Here is a 9,222-nt window from a genome sequence, read left to right on the forward strand (position 1 = left end):
TGACAAACAATCTTGAGATAGCAACGCTTGCGAGTTTGACCGAGAAGTGCTCTAACAATCTCTCCCTTTGTCAATTTTAGTGAAAAAACTATCAATACAGATGGATTACAAAATAAATAAACTCTGTATCTTCTCATCCAAATGCTTGATCTCCTTGGTGAAAAAGCGGGGGTACAACAACCACACCCAATATTTCGATTAGAAATCTGTATCGACTAACTCCAATATGCTTTCAAGAGAATCAACAAGACTTAATCTTAATAAAGTATATCAAATAGTTATATCTTTATTTCTCGATTCAATTCTTACTCAAGCAAATAGAAATTTGCGAGTCTAATTGAATACAAGAGAAATCACTTGAACGGTACCAAAGACCAATGTTCAAGTATAAAGCAATTTCAATCAACAACCAAAGGTCGTATTTCCCAATTGATTGATTCAAACGCACAACTGTGATATTTCAATTATATAACAAAATAGAATGCGGAAAAGAAATAACACAGACACCAGAAGTTTTGTTAACGAGGAAACCGCAAATGCAAAAAAACCCCGGGACTTAGTCCAGATTGAACACACAATGTATTAAGCCACTACAGACACTAGCCTACTACAAACTAACTTCGGTCTGGACTGTAGTTGAACCCCAATCAATCTCACACTGATCCAAGGTACAGTTGCGCTCTTTACGTCTCTGATCCTAGCAGGATACTATGCACTTGATTCCCTTAACTGATCTCACCCACAACTAAGAGTTGCTACGACCCAAAGTCGAAGACTTTAATAAACAAATCTGTACAACACAGAAAAGTCTACGGTAATAGATAAATTTGTCTCCGACAGAAATACCTACAAGTTTTTGTCTCGTCTTTTGACAAATCAAGGTGAACAGGAACCAATTGATAAACAGGACTTATATTCCCGAAGAACAACCTACTATTATTAATCACCTCACAGTAATCTTAATCGACGCGGCAAAAGAAGTTATTGTGAAATCACAAATGATGAGACGAAGATGTTTGTGATTACTTTTATATCTTGCCTATCGGAGATATCAATCTCAATCCAATCGTTACGATTATACTCAATTGAATAGAAACCACAAGATCATATCACACAACTACAAGAAAGTAGTATTGGTCTGGCTTCACAATCCCAATGAAGTCTTCAAGTCGTGAACCTACAGGGTCTCGGTATAAACCTAAGGTTAAATGAGAATCGACTCTAGCTTATATAACTAGTATCAGACAGGAGGTGTGGGGATTAGGTGTCCCAGTTGCTAGAGTTATCCTTTATATAGTCTTTCAAATCAGGGTTTGCAATCAATGTTATCTTAGTAACCAAGCATTCAATATTCACTGTTAGATGAGAACCTGATTAGATTCAAGCTAATATCTTTCACCGTTAGATCGAAAATTTAGCTTATTACACACAAATGAAATGCACGTTTTAGGTTTGTGTAACCGTACCCAATGTACATCCGTCGGTTCAACAGTAGTTAACCAAATGGTTAGCCATATGATCACTTTCAACCATACTCTTCTTTACCATAACTAGTTCAAATGACTCAAATTAACTAGTTAGAGAGTTGTTTAATTCCTTAGATCTTATAAAAGTATACAAGACACAATCAAAGCAAAAAAGGTTTGATTCACTCGAATCAATTCATGAACTTTATAGCCACGGTTTGCAAACTTGCATTCCTTAGTTAATATAAGTATAAGTTACGAATAATCGTTTTTAGAAGATAACCAACCTAAGTACGCGGACTAGGTACGCGGACTTAAGTATCCGGAATAAGTTTGTAAATAGTTCACAAACTCCAGCAAATTTTCTCGGGAACAGAACCCTGACAGGACGCGGACTGGGTACCTGGACTGGGTTTGTGGACTTTGTTCCGGTTTTCCTGAGCAGCAAAGTACGCATACTTTGGTTCAAGGAATAAGGACTTATACATGTATGTGTTTCCACATAATGCTTATATCCAACAATGGTTATAAAATCTAAACTCTCATTTCAATCACTGAAACATTCTTAGAGGACGTTATATAGTTGTTATTCACAAACCATTTTTCGTCAAATCCATTTTCAAGTGATTGAAACATAGTATGACTTTCATCACTAGGTAAAGAAGAACTTGGCCAAAGCGAAAGCTTACCAACACATATTTCGAGAAATAGATAAGCGAGATAAACTCGGCACGAAATAACAAATGTGTATATTCAAAGTCTATATAGCAAAACGACTTTTGTCTCAAGATAAGATATAGAGTAGATAGACTTTTGCGTGATAGATAAGTTCAAGTCTCCACATATCTTTTTGTCGATGAAGTTACACCAGTTCCTTGAGTAGTTCTTCGTCTTGTATGATGATCGCCATGGAGTTCTTGAGCTCAACTACACTTTCTATCCTAGTCCGAGACTTAGCTATAGTTGACTGGAAATCAAGACTTATAGTTTTGATCAGTAACATTGATAAACATGCTTGAGATAGCAACGCATGCGAGTTCGACCGAGCAGTTCTCTAACAATCTCCCCCGTCGTCAATTTTAGTAATAAAACTATCAATACATATGGAATACAAAAATAGATAAATAAACTTCTGCAGCTCTTCTTCCACATGCCTAGTCTTCAACATTACTCGAAATCTTCGTCACTTCCAAGTACTCCAATGATTCCAAAGGTTGTAAGTTTAGAATCATCGTTGTTGAAAATCCGTAACTATAACAATGAGAAAACAAGAATTCTCAATCATTGTTATACAGTGTCATAGTATTATTATACATCATCAAAGTTCAATTGTATCACAACTTCGACAACAATACTATGGTGATATGTATAACTCTCCCTTAGTCAATACTCCACCTCACATGGAAACCACTCCCCCTTACATAATGATCCGAAAACCATATGTATTTGTAGTGTGAACTACACATTAATTCTGCCCTTTTTTGTCAATAAAATTGGCAAAGGTATGAAAACGGGATCCTAATGAAAATTTCCATAGAGACATTTCATGACAAAAATAAAGCACATATCAACTTATTTAGATGCAATCATATAGCCGAAGCTAAATACTTTCATCAAGGAGTTTATAAAGATATAAGATTACTCCTATAATATTCCACGACCGCACTCCCCACAAAGATTTGGCAATTAAGCACAAGTTCAATTAAGAACTCTCCCCCATTATGTGTCATTCCCGAAGGAACAACAAGAGTGATCTTAATTTCAAAAGAAAAGAAGGATTTCTTTGGACATAACAAATCTCATACGAATATGAATTTTGAATCCAAAAATACTCCATTAAATTAACCACAAAAAAACCCATGATTAATTCAATCGGAATACACAACTAAATTACCACAAGAGTGTGATCAATTCAATTGGCCATGCTCGACATAAGAGAACTTACGGAGTCGCACAGTATATACATAAAATATGGATCAGGGAAGATCAATACTACGGAATAGACAAGGATTCATTCTATTTTCCATCACTATTTGCACAATGACATACAATAGACATAATCCTTGTAAACAAAAGTTCATCCTATCTTCCATCAATATTTTCATAATGACATAATAGGCTTCAAACTTTGCGGTGTCAAAAGTTCATTCATTTTTTTATCAATACAAATGTATCGACATACGAAAGACTTAACTTTTGACAAGGTATGGGACAATCATAGTTCACGGACGCAAACACGCATATCCCATAACATATTGCAATATATAAAACTATAAAGATTAATAATGCAAAAATCATCTTCCAAACAATTTTAGAATTTAAACAAATAAACCTAAAAACATGAAGATGAAAATGTTGTACATATCTATGTGTAATCACAATAATGGATGTTCCAAACTATAGTTATTCTTCTAAACAAAATAAGAAAATAAAATTCTCATCCGAAGATTTACTAGACATAATAAAATCACATTTCATTAAGAACCTCATACCTTTCAATGAATCCGTCAAAGAAGGTATTTGTTAGAGCATTGCTCGGTTGAACTCGCATGTGTTGTTATATCAAGCATGTTTGTCAATATTAGTGATCAAAATTATATGTCTTGATTTCTAGTATACTTATGACTAAGTCTCGGTCTAGGATAGTTAGGAATAGTTAAGCTCCATAGTCCATGGAGATTATCTTGCAAAGATGAAGAACTACTCAAGGAACCGGTGGAACTTCATCCGACTAAAAGGTATGTGGAGACTTGAACTCATCTTGTCGCTCAAAAGTCTATCTAATCTATCTCCTACTCTTGAGACAACAATCGTATAAGTATGATAGTTTTCATACATACACATTTGTTATTTCGAGCCGAGTTTACTCGCCTATCTTTTTCTCGAAATACATGTTGGTAAGCTTTTGATTTAACCATCTTCATCTTTACCCGTGACGAAAGTCATGATGACGTTTCAATCTTGAAAATAGCTTTGATGACGATAGTCGATTCTTTATGTCTAACGACTGTTATAACATTATTGTAGAATGTTTCAATGATTGAAATGTATAGTTGAGAATATGTAACCACCTATGGATGGAAGCATTTAGTGTGTTCGCACATTTGTGTATAAATCCATGTACCGGAAGACAAGTGTGTGCATATGTGTGCATGCGGTATTGGTTAAGGAGACAGGTTGGGTATGCGTACTCGTACGCATACTAGCGGAAGTTCACGTCCGTGAAATTCTGCTGGGTTTGAAGTTTACGAACTCAAAAACCGGTCACCTTAGGTATGTGTACCCGTACGCGTATTGGCGGAACTTTTTCACCCGAAAAAGTCTGCTGAGTTTGGAAACTAAAACCAACTCAAAATCCGGTAACCTAGGTACGGATACCCGTACGCGTACCCAAGTTGGTTATTTCTCAAATCGGTAGTTCATGGACTTAAAACAATAAATTATAAGGAATGCAATCTTTGCAAACTGTGGGTATATTGTTCATGAATTGATTCAAATGAATCAAACCGATTTTGTTTCAATTGTGTCTATGTATAAAGACCTAAGCAATTGAACAACTCTTGAACTAGTTCTTATGAGTCATTTGAACTAGTTATGAGAAAGATGAATATTGTTGATATGAAAGCACTCATATGGATAACCATTGGTCAACCATTTGTGAACCAACCAATGTATACGTTTAGGTACGTTTTCTCAATCCTAAATGAATACATTTCATTTGTGTGTGACAAGCTAAGTTTCGATCTAACGGTTAACAGATATTATCTTGGATAAATCAGGTTTTTCATCTAACGATGAATATTGAATGCCTTGTTACCAAGGTAACTTGGATTACAAACTATGATTTGAAAACTATATAAGGAGACGTCTAGCAACTGTGCAAAACTAATCCCCACACCTCCTGTGTGATACTAGTTGGTTTGATAGAGTCGATTCTCCTTTAATCGTAGGTTTCTTCTCGAGACTCTGTCGATTAACGACTGAAAGACTTCATTGGGATTGTGAAGCCATACAAAACTACTTCTCTTGTAGTTGAGCGATATGATCTTGCTATTTTATATCGTACGAGTTCAATTGGAATAATTGACTTGAGATTATATCTCCGATAGGGCGAGATAAAAAGAAATCACAAACATCTTCGTGTCATCGTTTGTGATTACGCAATATCTAGTTTCGCTACCATACGATTTAGATTATTGTGAGGTGATTGATAATACTAGGTTGTTCTTCGGGAATATAAGTCCGGTTTATCAATTGGTTTTTGTTCACCTTGATTTTTATCAAAAGACAGAACAGAACTTTTAGGTTTATCTGTGGGAGACATATTTATCTATCCTTGTAGACTTTTCTGTGCAGATTTGTTTATTAAAGTCTTCGACTTTGGGTCGTAGAAACTCTTGGTTGTGGGTGAGATCAGCTAAGGGAATCAAGTGTGTAGTATCCTGCTGGGATCAGAGACGTAAGGAGCGCAATTGTACCTTGAATCAGTGTGATATTGATTAGGGTTCAACTACAGTACAGACCGAAGTTAGTTTGTAGTAGGCTAGTGTTTGTAGCGGCTTAATACAGTGTGGTCTTAAATCTGTACTAGGTCCCTGGTTTTTTCTGCATTTGTGGTTTCCTCGTTAACATAACTTCTGGTGTCTATGTCATTTCTATTCCGCATTATATTTTGTTATATAATTGAAATATCACGGGTTGTGCGTTGTATCGATCAATAGTGAAATCCAACCTTTAGTTGTTGATTGGAAATTGATTGATCCTTGGACATTGGTCTTTGGTACCGTCCAAGTTTATCTCTCTTGTATTTAATCGAGACTCGCAGATTTCTTGAGTAAGATTTAAATCAAGAGATAGAGATATAAGAACTCTTTTATATACTTTTCTATTGATTGAGTCTAACTGTCTAATTAATTCTCATAAAAGTATATTGGAGTTAGTCCATACAGATTTCTAATCGAAATATTGGGTGAGGTTGTTAGACCCCCGCTTTTTCAATTGGTATCAGAGCAGGCAAACACGTTCAAGACCTTAAAAGTCTGTGTTTGTAGCGATCTGACTCTATGGATAGAGGTGTTATCTCTATTAACATACCACCAGTCTTCGATGGCTCGAATTACTTATGGTGGAAAATTGTTATGCGTGTGTTTGTTCAAGCGCGTGATTTTCAATCATGGGTATATGTTGTTAATGGCTATGATGCTCCTGTTGTCGCAGTAGGTAACATTAATGTTCTAAAAAATATTGGCGAATACGATGATGCAGAGATACTTGCTGCAAAGCAAAACTCCGACGGTTTGAATGCCATCATACATGCCATTACCCCAAATCTTCATCATCATGTATCAAATTGCACTAGGTCTAAAGATGCGTGGGATATCTTAGAAACCGTATTTGAAGGAAATACCAGTGAAAAGGAAGCTAGGCTTCAAGACCTTAATTCCGATTGCGAAAACCTTCGTATGGCAGATGGGGATTCATTTGATGAGTTTAATCATAAGGTGTATGAAATTGTTAATGCATATTTTGCATTGGGCAAGACTATTCCTGAAAAGGACATTATGATGAAAATTCTCAGATCGCTTCCATCTAGATACGATTCTAAGAAGCATGCCATCGTTGAGGAAAATAACCTTGATAACCTCTCCAGAAATACGCTGGTTGGGAAGCTTAAGATCTTTGATCATGAACACTCGTCCAAATCTAAGGATGTTGCGTTCAAAGCACTGAAAGACACAAAATTACTTGATAAAAGTAAAAATGTGTATATCTCTGAAGATGATCACTCTGAGACAGATTCATCAGATGAAGATCTCGACAAATCAGTCTCGATGATCACAAGACAGTTTAGAGATCTTCTGTTGAAGAGAAGTAAACGGTTCTCCAGAGATAAGCCAAAGGCATCAGTCAAACCTCATAATCGTATTCCTTCTAAAAACAGGGACACAGATGAAACTGATGACGAGGATATGCCTCAGTTCTTCAAGTGTAAAGGATTTGGTCATTTTGCAAACGAGTGCTCAAATCGTAGAAAATACACTGGGAACAAAGGTCTTGCTGCGACACTTGATGAGATGTCTGACAATTATGATTCTGATGAAGACAAGAAATCAAGTGTTGCTCTTCTGTCTGAAAATATTGATTTTGATAATTGTATCAATACATACATCAATCTTGATAATCTTTTATAATAGAGCCCAATCAAGATGGAAGAATCTGACCCGTCTTCTGGAAACCCTTTACTTAATGTTTCAGGATCTACTATGTGCCTAGCAGCTTGCATTTCAAAGGCTCCTGAACCATTCTTTGCGTTGACATGCTCCTATTGTTCTCTCAAGGGACATGATTTTTCAAAGTGTTTCAAGTACAAACACAAGATGAAATATATGTCAACAAGCTTCAACGAAGAGCAGATCGTTTAGCCAATAAGCTTAAACTCGCGGAGAAAACAACTAAGGTATGTAAGATCTTGTCCTCTTCGATAAGACTGGTTTCCAAAGAAAAATATAGACCATTACAGAGGAAAAACTGGTCTAAACATACGGAAAGGCAGAGTTCCATTGATTCCGTTCAAAAGGGTCATGGTGGACAAATCGTTGTTCACCACAGCACAACCTGATTGTGTTGTTTTTTGTGCATCTTGTCTCATGTGCCTGTTAAAAAGAGACAAGATCTTGCACACCTCAGGCTTTAAAATTAAAATAGAAAATATTTTCTTTTCTTTTGTTTTTTAGCTTTGAGTTGTTTGGTTTTGGAATTTCTTCATATCACTGTTGGTATTGGAAGGGACCAATTTGCCAAAAAAAGAGGGTTATTATCGACAATTCCGCTCTTTATAGGGTTGTGAGTTGGACGTATACGAACCTTTTTAAAAGTTTCAAATCCCTACATTCCTTTTTCCGTCTCTGATACTCTTTATATCTTAAGACTGCTTGTTGAAGTTTAATTGTGAACTCCTCTCACAATTTCATACCATGGAAACTCCAAGCACAATGTCTTTAGATGGTAAAGATATAAATATGATTGTTAAGCCATCAATCACCAAGGAAAAAGAAAAATCTCTTGTGTCTCCATCCTTGAAAAGAAAAAGAAGGAGTGTGAGGAAGCCAAGGGAAATTCCTTCTGACTCTCAGAAATTCTCTGATGTTCTTGATGAGTTGAAAGATACAAGAAAGTAGATTCGACAAATAAAGGCTTGTGTACTAAGATCTTTGAAAATTCAGAAGGCCCTGGTTCGACATCTTCATCCAAGACGGGTTGTTGGTATTGACTCCTTCCTCCACGAACCTTATGTTCCAATGGCTGTTGACGACAAGGAGTTCGGGAAAGATGCATAATTTCTCAAAGATATCAATGTCTAGAAAGTCTTCTTATGAGAATTTATTTATTATGTCTTAGGAAGAATAACTAGAGTTTGGAATAGCGATTATTGTGAGTACACATAGCTATGTCCATTGTTTTTTCATCTTTATTTTTTTTAGGTTTATTTTTTTAAATTCTAAAAATTGGTTTGGAAAATGATGTTTGCAGTATTAACCCTTATGGTTTTATATATTGCAATATGTTATGGGATATGTGTGTTTACGTCCGTGAACTATTATTGTCCCATATGATGTCGAAAGTTATCTCCTTTATATGTCGATATGCATGTGTTGATAAAAGAAGGAATGGACTTTTGACAAACAAAAGTTAAGCCTATTATGTCAATTATTGATGGAAGATAGGTTAAAATCTTTTGTTCGCAAGGATTTATATC

The sequence above is a fragment of the Papaver somniferum genome, unplaced genomic scaffold, assembly GCF_003573695.1.
Source record: "Papaver somniferum cultivar HN1 unplaced genomic scaffold, ASM357369v1 unplaced-scaffold_24, whole genome shotgun sequence".
Classification (NCBI taxonomy): Eukaryota; Viridiplantae; Streptophyta; class Magnoliopsida; order Ranunculales; family Papaveraceae; genus Papaver; species Papaver somniferum.